General features: G+C 43.1%; 1 long non-coding RNA gene across 1 annotated transcript in view; it reads right to left on the minus strand.

Annotated features, from left to right (window-relative positions):
- Nucleotides 1-3,432: 3,432 nt before the first annotated feature.
- Nucleotides 3,433-24,932, minus strand: part of LOC130276762 (uncharacterized) — a 47,460-nt gene continuing 25,960 nt past the window's right edge. Inside the window, exon 3 of the long non-coding RNA XR_008845235.1 lies at nt 3,433-3,567. This is a non-coding gene — a long non-coding RNA (uncharacterized LOC130276762). The remainder of the gene's footprint in view (nt 3,568-24,932) is intronic.

The following is a 24,932-nucleotide window of genomic DNA, read 5'->3' on the forward strand; positions in this document are numbered from 1 at the left end:
AGAAATAAATTGATTAGGAAGCCTTTGGAACATAGTTCCTTGATTTCTGTCGATATGAGGTTCTGATTCTCTAAGGAAAACGTTATTGGATGAGGATCTAGACTTTGAGTCGGTAAAGATATGAAGTCTATTTGGTAGCCCAAAACAGTGTTCAGAATCCAAGAATCAGAAGTGATCATATTCCAATTTTGGAAAAAATGCATTGTTCTTCCTGCTAAGAGAATTTGGGAAAAACACATCTGAGAGGTGCTTACCTGTAGGTGGTCTTGATCTAGGATACCCTCGTTGACCTCCAGCTCTCCATGGTCTACTACGTGAGTGAAATAATGGGATTTGTTGAAAGGAGCTGGTGCGAGGGGGGCCTCTGAAGAATTGTCCTTCATTGGATGATCTGCTGGGAAACCAGCCCCGACATTTCCCAGCCCTAGTGAAAATTTTGAGATGAAAAACTTTTTTAAGGGAAGTTTGAGCCTTATCAAGGGAAGTAAATAGCGTGACATATTTATTGATTTCCTTGATAAAGGAATCTCCAAATAATATACCATCAGTAGATGAACTGGGTTTTGATGAAGCTAAGTGGATCAGTTGTGGATCCAACTTCATGAGAATGGATCTCTTTCTTTTGCAGCATAGGGCAGCATTAGCATTCCCAAACATACATACGGCTCGTTGAGCTCAGCCTCGGAGTATATTTATATCAATGGGAGCAGGGCCGCCATTAGGGGGGTACAACCCATACACCTGAAAGGGGCCCGGAGCTTCAGAGGGCCCGGAAGGCCCTGTCCTTTTTTTTTTTAAAAGCTTGTCAGTGAGTGACTGTGTCTGTCAGAATCCTTTGAAAAGTCAGCGGGCCCTCTCAAATGCTGGGCCCTACCGGGGGACCCGGTGCACATATGACAGGGAAACCAGTCTTGCCCCGTCACTAAACTGGTACTTACATCTGCCTGTGGGTACTTGCTAGCGGAGGTGCGCGCATTGAGTGACGTCATCGCAAGCGCCGAGATGCCGACGTGCAATGACGTCACTTATAGCGCGCACCTCTGCCAGGAAGTCCGCGCAGGCTGTGTGAGAGTGAGTGAGTGTGTGTGTTGGGGGGGTGCTACCCAATGTGGGGAATTTATGCTACACTACCTAATGTGGGGAATCTATGCTACACTACCTAATGTGGGGAATCTATGCTATGCTACCTAATGTGGGGAATTTATGCTTCGCTACCTAATGTGGGGAATTTATGCTACACTACCTAATGTGGGGAATTCATGCTACGCTATGTAATGTGGGGAAACTATGTTACTCTACCTAATGTGGGGAAACTATGCTACGCTGCCTAATGTGGGGAAACTATGCTACCTAATGTGGGGAAACTATGCTATGCTACCAAATGTGGGGAAACTAAGCTACATTACCTAATGTGGGGAAACTATGCTACCTAATGTGGGGGAACTTCTGCCTACCAAATGCAGATTAATGTGAGTTGCAGTGAAATTTTATGGCATAGTACTTTTTTTGGGGGAGGGGGAAGAACATTCTTTGCACAGGGTACCTGTGCTGTCTGTGTCCGCCCCTGGTGCCAGGCATAGGCTGCATCCCTCTATATGGGGGTGCAGCTCCATCCCCTGGAAGAAATCCCCCCCCCCCCCCCGCCCTATTGCCCGCTTGTCTCTTTAAAAATAAAAAAATAAAAAGCGCAGTTCACACTGCTTCTTTCATCACTGCCTTAAAGACGCACACAGCATTCAATATGCGCCGGTGGCTGGAGTGACAGGAAGGAGCCAGCAGCTTCATCTTGTCACTCTAGCCCGGGCTTCCTGTGTGGCAGTGGCTTAGCAAGACATACTATACTATGGGGTATTGTGAGGGAATAATATACTATGGGGTAATGTGAGGGCATAATACCCTATTGCGGCAATCTTTGGGCCTGCTAATCTATAGGGACAATGCTTGGGCCTAATACTATACAGCTGCACAGAGGGATCTAATACTATATGGGGCAGTGTAATACATATAGGGGGTTTGTATAGAGTTGAGGATTTTGCTGTAGCGAGAAGCCTAAAATGTTTGTCTGGCAGATTCGATGAAGACGAATTGTGATCGGGAGAAATCTTCATGATGACCCAGGACAGATGGAGAAGAAAGAGAAAAGTGAATGACTCTGATCAGAAAAGACGCCCCTGTGAGTATATGTAACTATAATGACTTTTATGGTCTGCAGCACCTGTGTACAGCTCAAATCTACCTCTATATAGGGGTTATTGATCTTTTGTATAGTGGTTTTTATTTATTAACAATACAGCAATGTTAGTCAGTGGTAATAGTAGTAGTCATGGTGTGGCGGAATTATATGTCCCTTGCATTGTGGTGTTGTTAGTGATTCTGATCTGCATGTAGTGGCTTTTATTTCCTTACAGTATGGTGGTATTATTTAGTCACTCTAGAACTAATATGGAGTGGTGATATTATTTTATGTTTCCAAGCCCGATACTAAGATAAAATCCAGCATGTGCCGCAGGGAGGGGAGGGGGGGGGGGGGGGGGATGCCCAGACTACAAGCTGTGTAACAGGCCCCAAAATTTCTGATGGCAGCCCTGAATGGGAGTATTAGTAGATACTGCTTATTCAGTTAAATCTAGTATCTTGGTCAGAGGACCTAAAAGATCTAGAAGTTTATCTTGGCAATAACGATAGGATCTATCTTCCCCCTTTTTGGGATGTTTGCCTGATTTTAATAAAAACTTCACTAAAGTTGGGTTCAGTTCTGGGGTATTAGCCAATTTTTTAGGCAGCAAGGGTCTAGGGCATTCTGCCCTAAGTTTATTGACAGCATTTTTGTCTAATGGCTTTTATTAGTTGATAGTGGGGCACCCATTCCCCTGAGTGGGGGTGTTTTATTTGTCCAGGATCAAAATAGGGTACTCATGCACTGTCTAATATAATATCATCAGATTCCTCCGTATTTAGGTGTTTTCTTTCTCCTGTATATGAAATATCTTCATATTCAGAGTCACTCTCCAATTGTGAAGGAAAATCTACTAAAAGAGGTACGGTAAGAGGCAAATTTTACCCGTTGCAAAATTAACTCTTCCCGGGCAGAGGATTTTTTTTGTGTGATTTCTTAACACTGAGAGAAACCTTGCTTTTATCAGGCAAAATAGAAATATCAACCTGGTCCTCATTTTGTAATATACATTTTTTTACCACTATGAGAAGGATCGGTATGGCAGTGATGTCTCTTATGGGTGGCTATACCTGGCTTTTTCATCCCTTGAATCATGTGTGATGTGGAGTCCTCCGCTGACAAAAATAGGTCAGATGGGGTAGTAGGCAAAACCTGAGGACACTCTCTGGGGTTAACCTGGGATAAAGCCATGACCTCTGACTTAGTTATAGAGTATTGCATGGAAGACATGGCAGACTTCATAGCAGACTGAACAGATCGATTTACTGACTGATCAACAATAGATTGGATTTGGTATTCATCAATTAATTCAGAGGATTCTTCTATAGTATTCTCTTTAATGGACATTTTTATGACCGAAAATTCGGTTTAAGTACAATAGAGAAAAATTCCTGTAAGAGAAAAAATGAAGAATAATCAGTATGTATATAAAAATTCTTACATACATACATGTATCAAAAATATATATTATTCATATACCTATATAAACATATACATGACCATACCATATACACACACACACACATATATATATATATATATATATATATATATATATATTTGTGGTCGGTGCTCAATCGTATAGCGAGCCTACCTAACTGAACCTCTCACTGAACTCCTGTTCCCTACTACATCCTGTAACCTATCTAAGCAGTCTGAGTTATGCCATATCCTGCCGCGTAGGAGTACACCTGAAAAATAGAGGGCATACCCTGATGTATAATGATAGACATGGAGTGAAAAATAAAATTGAGGGAGGGTTGGGTGGGACGTGATGAACCCGCGGCGTCAGGCACAGGTACCGCCGCTGGTTCTTATAGCGAAATCCCGCCCCTCCCACAAATACAGGCTAATAAATTAGCCTTAAAACTTGTGGTCGGTGCTCAATCGTATAGCGAGCCTACCTAACTGAACCTCTTACTGAACTCCTGTTCCCTACTACATCCTGAAACCTATGTAAGCAGTCTGAGTTATGCCATATCCTGCCACATAGGAGTACACATGAAAAATAGAGGGCATACCCTGATGGATAATGATAGTCATGGAGTGAAAAATTAAATTGAGGGAGGGTTGGGTGGGACGTGATGAACCCGCGGCGTCAGGCACAGGTAACGCCGCGGGTTCATAGGAGTACACCTGACAAATAGAGGGCAAAACTCTATAATGAGAACAAAGCACTATTAACTCGTGCAACAACCCCATGACCAATGACTGAAATGCATCATGCATTACCGATTATGGAATGAGGGTATAACGCATGTAGGTACTGGCTTCCCAGCACCCCTATTTCCTAACCACGTATGATGGCACATCATGATGTGACGTCGGTGCAGCAAGCCCAATGCTAAGGGAATGACTGGATATAGTGGACGGATCACTAAAAGAATTTAACAAGAATACGTACATGCTTGACAAACAACTTAACAGTGAGTGCCGCCCCTTAAATAATGGCAGCGGCTGATCCCGTTGGACCCTTGACATACGGAAGCGAAGATTGCAATACTCGAGCTGAGCATCACTCGTGGGACTTGGGAAAATGCTGTATGATGATAACCTGACAATAACATTCATCTGCTATACAATTTCAATAAGTAATTATTTACATCCCTGCAAAGTTATTGCAACTACAGCCATGCACCTGCATGTGATTCCCTTAAACCTTAGGAAACCATGACAACTGAAGGACAGCACGGCCTCTAACGTTAAGTTGTCCTGACGTCCCAATGGGGAATTACCTAAAGCGTCAGCTAGCCAACTAACTAAGCCAGCTGCCAGAGCTGACGGCTAGAGGGCTTGCAACCTCCCTCTTCGTGCACTCTTCAGGGTAGATTTGATGGCATGGAATGCAAACAATGACGCCCTGTCAGAGGAAAACCACGTGATGTTATGCTGGATAGCTGACAGATATACTTTGATAGTATTATGCTGGATGCAAAGAAGAGTGGCAAAACCCGATGAATGCAAGTAGGAATAAAATGGCACATAAGACATCTACTAGGTATCTAATGTAAAACATTGCTTAAGTATTCCAGGTTACGCATTGGAAGCTCTCTGTGAGCTGTGGACGTGAAAAGTCTCAACTGAGAACAACCCTATGCCTGTATACACAACTCCAAGTGCTAACAATGTGTATACACAAAGGACTACGTGAACACCAACCTAAACCTGTGCCAGTTTACCACTGTAACCAACCTGTTGACGTGAACGGCATTGCAACCCCTTTTGCAGCAACATGATGATGTGACTCAACCAACATGTGACTATTATCATTGTCAATCTAAGCCAAGACAAACAAAACCAACCACACAGAACCAAGCTATGTCCCTGATGCTAAGTAAACATATGGACACATGATGACGTTACCACCGACCTAAAGTCGTGTCAGGTCGCAACTGAACTGACCTGTAGACGTGACAGGCCGAAACATGAATGAAAGACCCAACCAAATCTGTAACTAACAGTATGACCGTCACCCTGAACCAAAACCGTTCGTAACCATGATATACCTATAGACGTGGCAATTAACAATCGAAACATAATTCTATCCCTGTAGCATAACCAAGTGCTGAGAGAATACAACGTATACAAAGACATTGTCGCCAACCTAAAGGCATGTCAGATTATGTCCAGACTGACCTGAAGATGTGACTGGTGTAGCAGAAATTAAAACCCTCAACCAATGTAGAAGACTATTAGTGTCGATGTCAACCCGAAGCTGAGACAGGTCGTAACCATGCTTGACCTGTCGACTAGGCAAGTAACAAACCGAACCCCAGCTATATTTCCATATGCACTACTTAATGTTAATAAAATGATAACCCACCGAATTATCCGTGCAGACTCGCCCAATGCCATGAAACCTGGGCAGTGTCAAAGACATGGGTGTATGGTCTAAATACCATAACATAGCACAGCAAAACATCATGAAACATGTGTACCTGATGAACCTATAAATCTATACCGAATAGAACAATCCTGCACCATAAATATATACCTAGCCTGACTTCTTGATCCATATGCAGACCATGAAAATATAAACGTTGGCCGGCATAATCATCAAGGCTAGATGCACCTCACTAACACCGCAACCACATGCTCAAACAACCCACGGCCGTATACAAAGTCAAAACTATATGGGCGTATGTATAAAGCTTTGACCGTGTGCACCAAACAAACTATGAACGAGTGGCTAGAATGAACTGCATGGGTGAGCATATGTACTAAACTATATGAACAGATGCACAGAGCAACTTATCCACACATATGCCCAGTACAGCTATATAACTACATGAAGCACTGACGTATAATACAACACATGAATTTATTCATACGGTGTCTGTCCCACTGTACAATAACTCGAAAGCACTGATGTGAGGCAATTTTTTTTCTATTTTTTATTCTTTTTTTTTCTTTCTTATGGACGTGTCAGGAATAATGAGTATATCATCGCCTTTGTGTCGTAATGTTGTTGCTCTGAAGGCATGTCAGTAACAACAAATATGCAATGTAATGCCATGTAGACGTGGCAGGCATAATGAGTATACACCCCCTATGTGTCGTAATGTTGCTCTGAAGACGTGTCAGTAACAACAATCATGCAATATATCCCCCTGCAGACGTGGCAGGTATAATGGTATACACCACCTATGTGTCGTGTTATTGTTGTTCTGAAGGTGTGTCAGTAACAACAATTATGCGACGTACCCCTCCTGCAGACGCGGCAGGCATAATGGGTATACGCCACCTATGTGTTGTAATGTCGTTGCTCTGAAGACGTGTCAGTAACAACAACTATGCAATGTATCCCCCTGCAGTGGTGGCAGGTATAATGAGTATACACCACCTATGTGTTGTGTTATTGTTGAGCTGAAGGCGTGTCAGTAACAACAATAATGCAACGTACCCCCCCCCCTGCAGGCGTAGCAGGCTTAATGTGTATACACCACCTGTGTGTCGTGTTATTGTTGTTCTGAAGACGTGTCAGTAACAACAACTATGCCATGTTTCTCCCTGCCTATATACAGATGTGTACAGAACGACTATGTGCGAAACTGTCGTATAACAGCTATGCGTGGCTGTACCACCAAACATGATGAACCTATACTCAGGCCAGCTCTATGCGCGTATGCACCACCAAAGCGAACGCACATGTGGCCAACCACAACCGAGGACAAAGAATATGCATGCATATAGTAACTATTATGACCACATACCTGCGCACAGGGCCACACCCCATGCGCTGTACGAGCGTAATGTGTGTACAGCATAAATCCTACAAACATGTACAAGCGTGTGTACAGTATAAATACTACAAGCATGAATCCTACAAACGTGCACAAGCGTAAGTACAGTATAAATCCTACAAGCAAGTGTATATTATAAACACTACAAGCGTGTATACACTATAAACACTACAAGCGTGTGTACAGTATAAATCCTACAAGCATATGTACAGTATAAATCCTACAAGTGAGTGTACAGTATAAATTCTACAAGCGTTTATACAGTATAAATTCTAAAGCGTTTATACAGTATAAATCCTACAAGCGTGTGCTACAAGCATGTGTACAGTATAAACCCTACAAGCGTCTGTATGGTATAAATCCTACAAGCATGTGTACAGTATAAGCCCCACGAGCGTGTGTACAATATAAGTCCTGCAAGCGTATGAACTATAAAAAGCTACAACAGCATAAATCCTACCAGCGTGTGTACAGCATAAATCCTACCAGCGTGTGTACAGTATAGATCCTACAAGCGTATGTACAGTATAAATCCTACAAACGTGTGTATAGTATGAATGTTAAAAACATGTGTACAGCAATTATGAGGGCATGTGCACAGAACAACCATATAATTGTATGCATAGAATAAATTATAGGAGCAAACAAATTATATGAGCATGCACAGAACAACTATATGACCGTGTACATAGATTAAATTATAGGAGCGTGTACACCCACAATTATGTGACCATATGCGTAGAATAATGAAGCGTGTGCCCGGAACAACTATGTGACTGTCTATGTGGAAGGAACGTGTGTATAGAATGACTATATGAGCATACATTTATTTATTTTATTTTATTTTTTTTAAATTTTATGCGATGATACGTAAATAACATAGCGAAGCGCATTAATACCGTAATTTGCGCAAATAAACGTGTAAAACAGACAAAAAATTTTGAACTGACAAGCACCAACCGTATGCATAGCACTAATTATGGGAGCGTGTGTAAGGAACAAGGCAACCTATGTACCGAATAAATGATAAGACCGTATGCGCGGAAATACATGAGCTAACAACAAGCAGCGATAAGAGCGTTATTTTTTTACTTTTTTTTATTTTTTATTTATTTATTTTCAGGCTACAGGGGGGAACCAGGTATGCCATGTTATATAATTTCTCTATAGTGAGCCATGGAAACATGCACTACTGATACCAAGGCGTAGGGGTGGGGCACCTAAGGATAGAGTATGGGGGGAAGGTGTGGGGCCGAGCATGTGGACCCCTGACGAGTGGACCTCTGACGAGTGGACCCCCCCTCACGACAACTGAGTTATAGCCCGTGTGGGAGCGAGGTCTGTTGACAGACATCCCCCACATACCTGCCGCCGTGCCCCTGTCACTGCCACATAAGAGCGCAAAGGCAGCAAAAAAGGGGGGGGGGGAAGAGGTGGCAATGCTAGCGCCGAGGACCGAGCGTGTAGGCACAGGCAATGTCTGTGAGACGCCGTCCCCCCCACCCCCATATAAATCGTGGGGGAGCGAGGTCGCACAAGAGACATCCCCAAAAACCTACAGCGTGATCCCCCTATTAGGATCGCTGGGGGAGTGGGCCCGACAACCCGACAGTAGGCCCGGAACCCCACCAGTGCTCCCACGCTTACCCCATGTATGCTACACATGAAAATAAGGATGCGTCCTCAACAACCGCAAGGGACGCGGGTGCCCAAATGCTGAAACCGGGGGCCGGGTTACCCTCCGATCTCCAGCTTACCTCCGGAGATCGGGCTGCGAAATAGCGCCACTCCCGCGGCCAGCCCCGGCCACTTAACCGAACGCCGCCCTGCATACTCTTCCGGTCAGCTGACTCTGCGCGTCAGCTGATCAAAGTCACGTGATGAACCGCCAGGAGGGAGGGGCGGGTTCTTATAGTGAAATCCCACCCCTCACACAAATACAGGCTAATAAATTAGCCTTAAAACATATATATATATCAGGGCAGAATATATATGAGTATAGATAAAGTAGGAACGATACGAGAAAATTAGAAGTCCGGCGCTGCGAGCTGAGGAGAATCCAAGCCGCCAGTGACAGAAATGCAAGCATGGGCTTGGAAAAGCACCCAGCGCGTGCGTAAGGGAGACACAGCTGAGAACCAGCAGCAAGTCTCATGATAGCATGGACGGCTGAGAGGACGAGCGCAGCGAACAAGAGAAGAAATGGATGACGACCGGAGTAGAAGTAAACTGTTAAGCAAGTATATTATGTACATTAAAGTGAGGTATATCAAAGCAATCATGTTGTGAATGTATATAGAGGGGGAGGGGAGGGAGACGGGGAAGGATTTATAAGGAAAAGATATATATATATATATGTATATGACAAGTATCTGTGAATATGTCACACAAAAGACCTATGAGTAAATATCACAATATAAGCAAATAATATATGGTTAAGAATTTGCTATATAGTATGAAGAATAAACGATGTATAAACACTTATCCTGGCTGTGGAGCAGCAAGAAAGAGGGAGTCGATTACTGGTCTCTCATATTTATGACATGGGACTTATGCTCTGATTGGTCAGTTTGGTTTATGTTCATTTGTATATTACCTACTCTTGTGTAAATTTTTTTTTCTTTAATTCTGTATTTAACTCTTTTGCTGCTGGATGCAAGTGAAGAAAGATAAGCATAATATTTGCCTCCTGTCGCCATAAAATCTTAATTGTTCCGTTACTTATCAGCTTCTGTATGCTCCAGAGGAAGTTGTGTAGTTCTTTCCAGTCTGACCACAGTGCTGTCAGCTGCCACCTCTGTCCATGTCAGGAACTGTCCAGAGCAGGAGAGGTTTGCTATGGGGATTTGCTCCTGTTCTGAACAGTTCCTGACATGGACAGATGTGTCAGCAGAGAGCACTGTGGTCAGACTGAAAAGAAACACACAACTTCCTTTGGAGCATACAGCAGCTGAAAAGTACTAAAAGGATTAAGATTTTTAATTGAATGGGGTTATCCAGGAATAGAAAAACAGAGTTAATTTATTTCAAAAACTGCTCCCCATCTGTCTCCAGGTTGGTTGTGGATCTGCAGGTCCGTTTCATTGAAGTGAATGGAACAAAGTTTTAATACCAAACCCAACCTGGAGACAGACAGGGAGCATTTTTGGAAAGAAACTAGCTCTGTTTTTCTAATTCTGGATAACACCTTTAATTTACAAATCTGTATAACTTTCTGGCACCAATTTATTTGAAAGCATGTAGTTAACTCTGGATTACCCCTTTAAAGTATGCATTACAGGGCCACAGCCATCAATAGATGCAATCTTAGGGCAGGGTCACACACAGCACATCTGCAGCATATTTCACAAGCAGACACACAGAGCTACCCAGCCGCAGCAGGGAGCTAGCTCTGCCATTGCTCTGTGACTGCTGTCGTAGTATTGTACCTTCCGAATGTGCTGTATGTATCCCTACCCTAAATGGTATTATCTATTCCTTTAAAATTCTGTCTAAATCAGTTTATTACACCTAAAGAACAACATTTGTCCATGATTATGGTCATGCATTAACCGAAACACGTCGAGTTGTAGTTCTTGTATCTATGGATGTAAACGTTTTTAAAGATTTACTGAAGCTACTATTTGCTGGATTATTTCATTTAGAAATCTATGCATAAATAAAAAAGTTACTCTTTTTTTTTTTTTTTTTTTTAATACATGGGAACAATAAGGTCAATTGAGCGCAGCCTGGCTGTATCTAAACAAGTAACATAGTTCCACAGTTTATAAGGTTGAAAAAAAGAGCCCATCAAGTTTGTTCTATATGTTGTTCACCCGTGACATATCACATCACTCACTCCCCATTCTGAATCAACAAAATATGAAACATTATAGCACCTGTAAAAAAAAAATAATAATAATAAACATGACAATAAAACAATGAAAACTCAAAAAACTGAACAAAAGGTAGAAGAAAGGACAAAGGCGGCATGAGTGAGCATACCACTAGTAAGTTCCCCTACTGATTTTTTTTTTTAAAATCGAATAACCCCTTTAATATTCTAGAATGTTTTAAATCCTTAGAGTAGGAAGGAAGGAAGTAATTGCTGATCCGTGGAGCAGAACAAGAAGTGATTAGAAAGATAAGGTTTAATTAAATGGCTTGGTCAGGAAGGAAATAAGAAAGGGACCTTTAAGCGGGTAATATATGGTTTGATCTACACGATTTAAGAGCATCTCTATAGGCAAATAATAAAGCTTAGGTATGCTTATGAAGGGTTTTCTTCCGCACAGTATTTCATTTGTAAGAGGAACTGTTTGTGCTCTAGAGCTGCTCTTCTTGTCAAAGCATAGGTATACAGTGACTTTGAGCTCAAAGATAGATTATATAGATAAAGAGAAATATAGATAGATAGAATGACTCTCCATTTACCACTAGGTGGCAGGGTATCCAGGCATCTGCCATTTAACACATTTCGAAAATACATTTCAACTAAAGAGCAAAAAAAAAAAAAAAAAAAAAAGGAAAAATTCTTGGAAGAAATTGAAAGTTATTTCTGAAGATGAACAGATGTTGTACTTCTTATTCCAGATTCCATTGCCTGCAGATCACACAGTAACTGCTCTCTTGGTTACATTAGTTAAGCCATAGAATGCTGGATAAGATACAGATAACAATAATGGAGTACAGTAATGTAAAGCTTAAAGTGGTTGGGTAGAACATTCCATTAGGGTATGATTGGTGGGTTCCTTACTGCCAATGGTCACAAAAGAAGGTCACAGCACTGAATGAGGTAGCCTTGTGCCTTATGACAATTTTTTTTTAATGCATGTCTTCACTTTTCCAAGGATTGTTTCAGTTTTTATAGTTTAGGCCTATTCCTCCCATAAATTAAAGTATTACTCCTCCTTTACAGCTTATGATGTTATGGGACCCAGATTGTTTCTGTTCCTTCTACTAATCTCAATAACAAAATTCTGTATACCTCCGTACACCAATAGGGGGGGCTCAATGCTTCTTAGTGATAGCTACAGACAATAGGCAACAATTGAACCTCTTCCTATCATGGTGATTTTTGCTGATGTTTTACTTTTTTTCCTCCTTACTTTAATTTACAGTTGACAGAGCCATATGAGGACCAAATTGTATTTTTTAACAGTACCCTCCATTATGTTAGCAAACTGCATATTACATTTTTCTCTAAGTAAATCTGACAGGTCAACTCAATAACAGTAATACTAAATGTAGACAGTTTGTGTTATGTTTACAGTGATACCAGATGTATACAGTTTGTGTTATGTTTACAGTGATACCAAATGTATACAGTTTGTTTTATGTTTACAGTAATATCACATGTATACTGTTTGTCTTATATTTACAGTGATACCAAACGTATACAATTTGTGTTATGTTTACTACTAGAGATGAGCGAATTTTTGAAAAGTATGATTCGGCCGATTCGCCGAATTTTCCCAAAAAAATAGTTTTGGTCCGAATTTATTTGCGTCGAATCACTATTAAAAATGGCTATTTCTGGCCTACAGAGAGCCTCAATAGGGGTGTAGAACACTTTACCTTTCTGTAACACGCATAGGGTGTGTGCTGGATTAGTGAAATAATACTGTTATTCAGTATGACATGTAGATCAGAGGCATATAGTGGCTGAAGGACACAGCCTGGAGGTGGAGGAAGCATGAGGAGACCATATAGTGGCTCAATGACACAGCCTGGAGGTGGCAGCAGCATGAGGAGAACATATGGTGGCAGTGAGACAGCATGGAGCTGGCATCAGCATGAGGAGAACATATGATGGCAGAATGAGACAGCCTGTAGCTTTATTTGTAAAAATAAAAAGGGAATGCAGATTTGCATGTAGGGATCATAATTCAGTTCTTTCTATACATTCATTAAGGCCCTCGGGCCAGAGTGTATTAAAACAGAAGATCCAAAAGGATTCTCTGTTAATGAGGCTTTAAAGCGATTTGGCACATCAGTCCCAATCGATTCAATAATGCATACCTCAATACAATCAGTATCGCCAGAATGGTTTAAAGCAATGTGTCGGGAGACACTATGCTGCATGAATTTAGCATTTATATTGTGGCGGTGTTTGCTCATCCTTGTACGCAAGCATTGTACAGTCCTACCTATGTACTGCAATCCACATTTACAGGATAGGAGATATACTACATAGGAGGACGAATAACTTAAAAATTCTCTTGCTGTAAAAGTTTCACCAGTGGAATGAAAGGTCAAATTAGAAATAGCATGGTGGGGGATCCAATTGCAGCATAAGCATCTCTGGGATCCACAGTCGAAGGTGCCTGTACAAGAATCTTTATTTGTAAAAAAGGTAGTTGTTTTAAGTTTTTTTAGCCTACTTGGTGCAAGGTGATTTTGCAAAGTTTCAGCAGGTTTTGGCAGGTTTTTTCGGGAGCAATTTCTTTAATATCGGGTCAGCTAATAGGGTGGACCAATGTTTGTTTAAAATGCCATGTATTTTGTTTGTTGCATTATTAAAGGTCGTAATAAAATAATATTTCCTCATATTATTCTTCTCCAGATGAATTTTCTTGTTTTATTTTTTACCATTTTCTTCTACAAGATCTTTCTGTATTAGTCCACTGGCTTTTTTTGAAAGCAGTACTATTCACTTTTTTGGAATAGCCCTTTTCCAAAAAACCTTGTTTGTAAAATTTTGATTGCAATTTAAAATCCTCATCCCTACTACAATTTTTTCTAATTTGTTGATACTGACCAAAAGGGGTATTTTGATCCACTTGGGAAAGTGGCAACTATTGTAGTTAAGAAAACTGTTTACATCCACTTTCTTAAAGTGCGTTCGTGTTTGTAAACAACAGGAGTCATCTTTAAAAATCTCCAAATCCAAGAAAACAAGTAAATTGTCAGATATTGTAGGGTAAAATACTAAACTCCAATTATTATTGTTCAAATGTGATACAAAATCCAAAGCCTCATCTTCAGTGCCATTCCATAGGAAGATCAGGTCATCTATGAACCTCTTGTAAAGCAGGATACGGGGATCCGACACAAACAGGGACTCAAAACGCCCCAAGTACAACAATTTGCATAACTTGGGGTGAAACGAGTCCCCATGGCACATCCCCGCACCTGCCTAAAAATGTGATAGTTTTATAGTCTGATGACGTCCCTCCGGAATCCGATACGTCATCCGATGATGTCACTTTTTGTGTATAAAAGTTTGTGTTTTCCCTTTGTTGTATCATGCCTGATTAACCTCTTAAGGACGCAGGGCGTATGGATACGCCCTGCATCCCGAGTCCTTAAGGACGCAGGGCGTATCCATACGCCCGTGGGAATTCCGGTCCCCACCGCTAGCCGGTTGGGGACCGAAGCCGGATGCCTGCTGAAATCGTTCAGCAGGCATCCCGGCATATCGCCCAGGGGGGTCATTATGTCCCCCCATGTCGGCGATCGCAGCACATCGCTCATCAATTCAGACGAGCGATGCGCTGCGATTCCGTTCCCCGCCGCTCGCCGGGCGGGGATCGGAGCCGGATGTCTGCTGATTTCTATCAGCAGACATCCCGGCAGTGTGCCGGAGGAGGTCCGGAGGATCTCCTATACCGGCGATCGCTGCAGGACGCCGGTAACTACTAACCAGCGTTCTGCAGCGGTTCCGGGTCATCAGGGTCACGTGTGACCCTGTGACCCGAATATAGATGGTGACTGGTGGTGTAGTATACACCACCCATCACCATCCATGCTGTACTGGGGGCTGGCATTGTGGCCACCCCCCTCAGTACAGTTGTGATTGGGTGGCCAAAGTGGCCACACCAATCACATAGTAATGGGAGGGGATCTGGTGGGCTAGGAGCATGTTGCTCCGTTCTGCCCACCATTTCAGAGAGATCTGGTGTGCAGGACGGAGCCCCGTGCTGCCCACCATCCCCTGAGTAAAAAAAAGTGCCCCTTGCCCCCTTTCTGTGGCCCCTTAGTACAGAAATCCCCAGGGATAGCTTTAGATTTAGGTAGGGACAGGCTAGGGTTAAAAAAAAAAAAGTTTTTATTATTTTTTTTTTTCAGCGTACCTCAGTGGGTGTCCGTGGGTCCGTAGCACCTTTAGCTGCGTGACCCCGGCCCTGCTGGGTCGCTGCGGTCTGCCGCCAGCCTTTTTTTTGGCGCAGATCTTTTTTTTTTTCTAAGCGTGTGTGAGGACCCTCTTAGTTATAAAAGAGCGGTCCGCCACCGTTTGTTAGAGCCCACCCACCGCTGATCAGTCCCGTAGTACTGATCAGCATTTTTTTTTGTGGTGCCGGCGCTTTTTTTCGCGTTTTCTAGCATTTTTCGCACCCATAGGCGGTCCGTGCCACCAGTAGCAGGTGTGTACTGTGTGGCCGGACCTTACCTGTGTGTGTGCAGCGTGCCTCACCGCTGTCAGTGATTTATCACTGATCAGCGTTTTTTTGTGGTAAAGGCACTTTTTTCGGTTAACGCGTATTTTTTTTTTTGCACCCATAGGCGGTCCGTGCCACCAGTAGCAGGCGTGTACTGTGTGGACGAACCGTACCTGTGTGTGCAGCCTGTCCCACCACTGTCAGTGATTTATCACTGATCAGCGTTTTTTTTTGGGTTCAGGCGGGTGCATTTTTTCGGGTTAAGCGTTTTTTTTATTTTATTTTTCTGTTTTTTTGTGTGGGGGTCTGTGTACAAGCCACCAGCCACTGTTCTGGGCTGAGTGGCCGGACCCCCCCACTGACTTCTGCGCCCCCTGCCGCCACAAGCGCTAATCAGTGCGCACACCACTGATTAGATAAACGCTTTTTTTTGGCGTAGGGCTTTTTTGCGCTAAAAGTCCCTTTTTTGTTTTTAAAAAAAGTCGCCTTTTTATTTTTTTCTGTTAGGGCGGGTTAGTTTAGTTAGGTTAGGTTGGGTTAGGGTGGGTTGGGGAGGTAATATCGCACCACACGCAGCACACACACCAATAAAGTTTTCCCCCCACACACACACATACCCGTATCCCCATTAGAGTAGGGAAATGGCCCGCAGAGCGTTTTCGGCGGAGGAGGCATATGCCATAATTGCCTCCGACACCGAGAGCTGCTCAGAGGACGATGAAGACCACACCTTCCTTATTTCATCGTCCTCCTTATCATCTAGTTCAGATGATGAGCCACAAAGGCGGCGAACTCGCCGCCGTGCGGCGCCGCAAACCTCCTCTGCCCTTGACCCTGTGCCCCATGCTAGTATGAGTCCCCCTGGCGCTCATACTAGTGAAGCCCCCCAGCCAAGGTCACTGGTACCTCGTACCGGAGAACTTGACTGGGCTGAGCCAGCGGACCACGAGCCCGTGATTCCTGAGTTTGTTGGCGACTCAGGAATCAAGATTAACATCGCCGGGTTCACTGAAAAGGACTTTTTCGGTCATTTTTTCAGTGACGACTTTGTTAATCTAATGGTTACACAGACGAATCTGTACGCCCAACAGTTCGTCGCCGCTAACCCGGGCTCACTTTTAGCTAGACCCGGCGGCTGGACTCCAGTCGATGCAGCCGAAATGAGGACCTTTTGGGGCCTCGTGCTGCATATGGGTCTACTTAAAAAACCCAGTGTCAGGCAATATTGGAGTGGGGACATCCTGTACCAGACCCCGCTCTATAATATGGCCATGACACGTCCCCGGTTCGAGGCCATTCGGAGATGTTTGCATTATGCTGATAATGCGGCATGTCCCCCCCGAACTGATCCCGCGTATGACCGCCTGTATAAAATCAGGCCGGTCATCAATCACTTCGGGGCCAGATTTTGGGAGGCCTATGTCCCTGGAAGGGAGGTCGCTATTGATGAGTCTCTCATCAACTTTAAGGGGAGACTCAGCTTCCGGCAATACATCCCGACCAAGCGAGCGCGGTATGGCGTGAAGATGTATAAACTTTGCGAGAGTACCTCTGGGTACACTTGCAAGTTTATGGTGTATGAGGGACGAGATTCCCGCATTGAACCCCCAGATTGTTCCCCCACTCTGGGTGTTAGCGGGAAAATCGTTTGGGGCCTTTTGCACCCATTGCTAGATAAAGGTTACCACCTTTACGTGGATAACTTTTATACTAGTATCCCTCTCTTCACATCCCTCGCCGCCAGATCCACGGTCACTTGTGGGACAGTCCGGAAGAATCAAAGAGGCCTTCCTTCCTATCCCCTGCAGACTCCTATCCCCCGGGGTGAGTCCCGTGCCTTTTCCCATGAGAACCTGTTGTTGGTCCGGTATAAGGACAAGAGGGATGTCCTTATGTTGACCACAATTCATGGGAATGGCAGCACCCCTGTCCCTGTGCGAGGTACCGTGGGACCGGCCCTCAAGCCCGATTGTATTCTGGAATACAATCAGTATATGGGGGGAGTTGATCTTTCTGATCAAGTCCTCAAGCCATATAATGCCATGCGGAAAACACGCGTATGGTACGAAAAAGTTGCGGTCTACATGGTACAGGTTGCCATGTACAACGCTTTTGTACTGTACAAGTACGCTGGCAACACAGGGACATACCTGGAGTTCCAAGAGGAAGTTCTAAAGGCCCTCATCTTTGGTGACCGCCAAAGAGCGGGTCAGAGCACCTCTGGAACTTCAGGTCCCCGGATCGTCCCCGGCCAACACTTTCCATATGTGATCCCCCACACTGGAAAGAAGGGACGATCTCAGAAGAAATGCAGAGTGTGTCGCAAGAGGGGGATTCGGAAGGACACCACCACTCAATGCGACACTTGCCCCGATCATCCGGGCCTCTGTATAGGCTGCTTCAGGGAGTATCACACTTCCATGGAGTACAACATTTTCCATCCTTTGCCCTAATTTTCATTCCCCAAAATTCGATTCCAATGTACCAGTCCAGAGTACATTGTCTTCCAAATTTTATACCAAACCCCCCCCCCCCCAAAAAAAAAATGACAAAAAACACCTTTTTCCCAATACCCCCAATATCTTTTTTATTTCTTCCCCCTAAAAAATGGGTCATGGGACACAGAGTCAACAGCATTGGAGGTTTGCAGTTGCCTCAAATGTGCAACGCTCTCTCTCCCCACCTGAGCGGGTTGCGCATTTGAGGTAACAGAATAGGGACGGCCCCACACATCCCCTTCCCAGAATGATGATTCAGAGTATAGGGTTTGGGGCGGGCATCCTTTTTACTTTTGGCTGTACTCTGGGTCATCATTCTGGGAAAATAATTGGCATATCAGTTCTAAAATTGCAATTTTCTTCCCCCCATAGTACTCTTCATCCATTCCTGGAAAATAAATGAAGGGAACACCCGTCTGTTCCAAATCTCCACTTCACCCTATACACCTTCCCTAGGGGATGAACTGTTTGTAGTATTCTCACATGTGGGTGTTCCTTTCTTGTATTTTCCTCTGAATGAATGTAACTTTTAGGTCCGTAACAAACATCCGCCTCAAATGTGAAGAGTTCTCGCTGAGCTCTGTCGTATTTCCAGGCGACAATTCGGAGTCACATGTTAGTTGTTCCCAGAAAAATGAAGCAGAGTATAGGTTGAAAATTGCAATTTTCAAAAGCTAACCTTCATCCATTCCTGGAAAATAAATTTAGAAAACACCCGTGCGTTCAAAATGTCCTCTTTACCCCTATACCCATTCCCCCGGGTGGGTACTTTCTGTAATGGTGTCACATGTGGGTGTTTCATTTTTGTATTTTCCTCGGAATGTATGTAACCGTCAGCTACTGATATTCCATAGGCCACAAATACAAAGTGACCTCTATGACTTCTGAGCCTTGTTGTGCGCCCGTCCAGCACGTTACCCCATATGTGGATGTATTTTTATAGTCAGGGGGAAAAGCCCTCCAAAATTTGTAACCCAATTCCTCATATTACCCCTTGTGAAAATGTAAAAAATTGGGTAACCCAAGCATTTTACTGTAAAAAAAAATCTAATTTTTCAATTTATGGCCCACTTTTCAAAAAACCTATGAGGTGTTATTTCCCGCTGTACCCCTTGTTATGTTCATTGAGGGGTGTAGTTTCCAAAATGGTGTCACATGTGTTTTTTTTTTCATGTTGGGTGCTTTATAAATGCACATGACCCCCGACTTCAATTTCAACAAAATTTTCACTCCTTCCATTCTGAGCATTGTAGTGCGTCCACAGAGCAATTTACATCCACATATGGGGTATTTTTTTTCTCAGACAAAATTGTTCTTCAAATTTTGGGGGCCTTTTGCCCTATTACCCAATGTGAAAATGAAACATTTGGTGTAACGCTATCAATATAGTGCAAAAAAATAAAATGTTTCACTTTTATGGCCCACTGTTCAAAAAACCTGTGAAGTGTAAGTACTCACTGTAACACTGTTACATTCCCTGAGGGGTCTAGTTTCCAAAATGGTATGCCATGTGTTTTTTTTTTTTTTTGCTGTCCTGGCACCATAGGGGCTTCCTAAATGCGGCATGCCCCCAGAGCAAAATTTGTAACTCCTTCTCTTCTGAGACCTGTAGTGCGCCAGCAGATCACTTTTCACCCCCATATGGGGTGTTTTCTGAATCGGGAGAAATTGGGCTTCAAATTTTGGGGGGTATTTTCTGCTTTAACCCTTTGTAAAAATGTAAAATTTTTGAGAAACCAAGCATTTTAGGTAAAAAATATACATTTTTTTTTACATATGCAAAAGTCGTGAAACCCCTGTGTGGTATTAAGGTTCACTTTACCCCTTGTTACATTCCCCAAGGGGTCTAGTTTCCAAAATGGTATGCCATGTGTTTTTTTTTTGCTGTCCTGGCACCACAGGGGCTTCCTAAATGCGGCATGCCCCCAGAGCAAAATTTGCTTCCAAAAGGCCAAACGTGACTCCTTCTCTTCTGAGACCTGTAGTGCGCCAGCAGAGCACTTTTCACCCCCATATGGGGTGTTTTCTGAATCGGGAGAAATTGGGCTTCAAATTTTGGGGGGTATTTTCTGCTTTAACCCTTTGTAAAAATGTAAAATTTTTGAGAAACCAAGCATTTTAGGTAAAAAAATATAAAAAATTTTTTACATATGCAAAAGTCGTGAAACCCCTGTGGGGTATTAAGGTTCACTTTACCCCTTGTTACATTCCCCAAGGGGTCTAGTTTCCAAAATGGTATGCCATGTGTTTTTTTTTTTTGCTGTCCTGGCACCACAGGGGCTTCCTAAATGCGGCATGACCCCAGAGCAAAATTTGCTTTCAAAAAGCCAAATGTGACTCCTTCTCTTCTGAGACCTGTAGTGCGCCAGCAGAGCACTTTTCTCCCCCATATGGGGTGTTTTCTGAATCAGGAGAAATTGGGCTTCAAATTTTGGGGGGTATTTTCTGCTTTAACACTTTGTAAAAAATTTAATTTTTTGAGAAACCAAGCATTTTAGGTAAAAAATATATATATTTTTTTACATATGCAAAAGTCGTGAAACCCCTGTGGGGTATTAAGGTTCACTTTATGCCTTGTTACGTTCCCCAAGGGGTCTAGTTTCCAAAATGGTATGCCATGTGTTTTTTTTTTTGCTGTCCTGGCACCACAGGGGCTTCCTAAATGCGGCATGCCCCCAGAGCAAAATTTGTAACTCCTTCTCTTCTGAGACCTGTAGTGCGCCAGCAGAGCACTTTTCACCCCCATATGGGGTGTTTTCTGAATCGGGAGAAATTGGGCTTCAAATTTTGGGGGGTATTTTCTGCTTTAACCCTTTGTAAAAATGTAAAATTTTTGAGAAACCAAGCATTTTAGGTAAAAAATATACATTTTTTTTTACATATGCAAAAGTCGTGAAACCCCTGTGGGGTATTAAGGTTCACTTTACCCCTTGTTACATTCCCCAAGGGGTCTAGTTTCCAAAATGGTATGCCATGTGTTTTTTTTTTGCTGTCCTGGCACCACAGGGGCTTCCTAAATGCGGCATGCCCCCAGAGCAAAATTTGCTTCCAAAAAGCCAAACGTGACTCTTTCTCTTCTGAGACCTGTAGTGCGCCAGCAGAGCACTTTTCACCCCCATATGGGGTGTTTTCTGAATCGGGAGAAATTGGGCTTCAAATTTTGGGGGTTATTTTCTGCTTTAACCCTTTGTAAAAATGTAAAATTTTTGAGAAACCAAGCATTTTAGGTAAAAAATATAAAAAATTTTTTACATATGCAAAAGTCGTGAAACCCCTGTGGGGTATTAAGGTTCACTTTACCCCTTGTTACATTCCCCAAGGGGTCTAGTTTCCAAAATGGTATGCCATGTGTTTTTTTTTTTGCTGTCCTGGCACCACAGGGGCTTCCTAAATGCGGCATGCCCCCAGAGCAAAATTTGCTTTCAAAAAGCCAAATGTGACTCCTTCTCTTCTGAGACCTGTAGTGCGCCAGTAGAGCACTTTTCTCCCCCATATGGGGTGTTTTCTGAATCGGGAGAAATTGGGCTTCAAATTTTGGGGGGTATTTTCTGCTTTAACCCTTTGTAAAAAATTTAATTTTTTGAGAAACCAAGCATTTTAGGTAAAAAATATATATATATTTTTACATATGCAAAAGTCGTGAAACCCCTGTGGGGTATTAAGGTTCACTTTATGCCTTGTTACGTTCCCCAAGGGGTCTAGTTTCCAAAATGGTATGCCATGTGTTTTTTTTTTGCTGTCCTGGCACCATAGGGGCTTCCTAAATGCGGCATGCCCCCAGAGCAAAATTTGCTTTCAAAAAGCCAAATGTGACTCCTTCTCTTCTGAGACCTGTAGTGCGCCAGCAGAGCACTCCCCCCCCCCCCCCATATGGGGTGTTTTCTGAATCGGGAGAAATTGGGCTTCAAATTTTGGGGGGTATTTTCTGCTTTAACCCTTTGTAAAAATGTCAAATTTTTGATAAACCAAGCATTTTAGGTAAAAAATATATATATTTTTTTACATATGCAAAAGTCGTGAAACCCCTGTGGGGTATTAAGGTTCACTTTACCCCTTGTTACATTCCCCAAGGGGTCTAGTTTCCAAAATGGTATGCCATGTTTTTTTGTTTTGCTGTTTTGACACCCTAGGGTGAATTTTGTGAAAAATTTGAAAATTGCTGCTGAACTTTGAAGCCCTCTGGTGTCTTCCAAAAGTAAAAACACGTCAATTTTATGATGCAAACATAAATTAGACATATTGTATATGTGATCCAAAAAAATATATATTTTGAATATCCATTTTCCTTACAAGCAGAGAGCTTCAAAGTTAGAAAAATGCAAAATTTTCATTTTTTTCATCAAATTTGGGGATTTTTCACCAAGAAAGGATGCAAGTTACCACAAAATTTTACCAATATGTTAAAGTAGAATATGTCACGAAAAAATAATCTCGGAATCAGATTGATAACTAAAAGCATTCCAGAGTTATTAATGTTTAAAGTGACAGTGGTCAGAATTGCAAAAAAGGGCTCAGTCCTTAAGGTGAAAAAGGGCTCAGTCCTTAAGGGGTTAAAGGGTTTTCAATACCCAGAAACATGTGTGATTAAATTACCTTTAAACCAACTCAAGTCTCTTGACGTTGCCATTCCAAACACCGGTCATCCAGCAGTGCGATTTAAGCTTCCATTTTCATGCACTCTTCCATTGTCTACTTCACACCGATGGTCTCGACATTGGAAGCCGTAGCAGGTGATTTTCCCCATTACATGCTGTTACGGCACTCCGACCATGAGCGCTCACCTCCCCGCTCTTCCGCCCGCATGTGAGTTGCGACCCGCTTCTCACCTACCTCCGCTGTTCTCTGGTTCCCGGCGTGCCTGGTCCTTCTGCCAGGTTATTTAAGGCAGCTCCACCCCTTCCTTCCTGCCAGATCTTCAGTGCCCCTCAGCCTGAGATTAAGCGTTTCTATTGTTCTGTTACCTTGCCTGTGTTTTCTCACCCTTCCGCTATGCTAATTGACAACTCATCCTTGCCACCTGCCCTGACCTTTCTGCTAAGTCTGACTACACCTCTGCCTCATCCTTCTGTACCTCATAGTTCATAAGGTTGAAAAAAGACCAGAGTCCATCAAGTTCAACCTATAACCCTAATAAGTCCCTATTGAGTTGAGTTGATCCAGAGGAAGGCAAAAACCCTCATACTACAGGTAAAAATTCCTTCCCGACTCCAATATGGCAGTCAGAATAAATCCCTGGATCAACCTTCTGTCCCTATAAATCTGGTATACATAAACAGCAATGTTATTACTCTCCAAAAATGCATCCAGACCCTTTTTGAACTCTATTACAGAGTTCACCATGACCACCTCCTCCGGGAGAGAATTCCACAGTCTCACTGTTCTTACAGTAAAGAACCCCCGTCTGTGCTGGTGTAGAAACCTTCTTTCCTCTAGACGTAGAGGATGCCCCCTTGTTATTGATACGGTCCTGGGTATAAACAGATCATGGGAGAGATCTCTGTACTGTCCCCTGATATATTTATACATAATTATTAGGTCGCCCCTAAGCCTTCTTTTTTCTAAACTAAATAACCCTAATTCTGATAATCTTTCTGGGTACTGTAGTCCTCCCATTCCCCTTATTACTCTGGTTGCCCGTCTTTGAACCCTCTCCAGCTCCACTATATCTTTCTTGTACACTGGTGCCAAATACTGTACATAGTATTCTATGTGTGGTCTGACTAGTGATTTGTAAAGCGGTAGAAATATTTCTTTGTCGTGGGCATCTATGCTCCTATTGATGCATCCCATGATTTTATTTGCCTTGGCTGCAGCTGCCCGACACTGGTCACTACAGCTAAATTTACTGTTAACTAAGACTCCTAAGTCCTTTTCCATGTCAGTTGTCCCAAGTGTTCTCCCATTTAATACATAATCCCAGCCCGGATTTTTCTTCCCCATGTGCATTACCTTACATTTGTCAGTGTTGAACCTCATCTGCCACTTCCCAGCCCATACCTCCAACCTATCCAGATCCATTTGTAACAGTGCACTGTCCTCTATAGTGTTTGCCGCTTTACAGAGTTTAGTGTCATCTGCAAAGATTGCTACTTTACTATTCAACCCCTCTGCAAGGTCATTAATGAATATATTAAATAGGACAGGACCCAAGATGGACCCCTGTGGTACCCCACTAGTAACAGTCACCCAATCAGAATAAGTACCATTAATAACCAACCTCTGTTTCCTATCATTGAGCCAGTTACTTACCCACTTGCACACATTCTCCCCTAGCCCAAACCTTCTCATTTTATGCCCAGCTACCTGTGTGGTCGAGTCGTATCGGGGGATACTGACCTTAGACTCCGCTCCCTGATACGGCCAGTGTCATATGCCACACAGGTCAGTGGATCCCCATCCAGCATTGTGACACATGCCTTTGTAAGTGTTGTGCCTGGAAATTGCACAAGCGTTCCAGGTGAGCGTGTTACCAACTCAAACTCCTGTCATAACTTTGCCCTAGTGATCCCACACAAGGAAACAGTTTGTGTTTTTTTGTGTCTTCTTTTTAAGACGAGTAACACTTTCCTCGAAAAGGTGGACGGGAACAAGGTATTGTCCTATTGTAGCAGGTGGAGGTAAAATCTTCCCCTGCAGGGCCCTACTCTCGCCCTAT

Source organism: Hyla sarda, chromosome 6 (genome assembly GCF_029499605.1).
Source record: "Hyla sarda isolate aHylSar1 chromosome 6, aHylSar1.hap1, whole genome shotgun sequence".
Classification (NCBI taxonomy): domain Eukaryota; kingdom Metazoa; phylum Chordata; class Amphibia; order Anura; family Hylidae; genus Hyla; species Hyla sarda.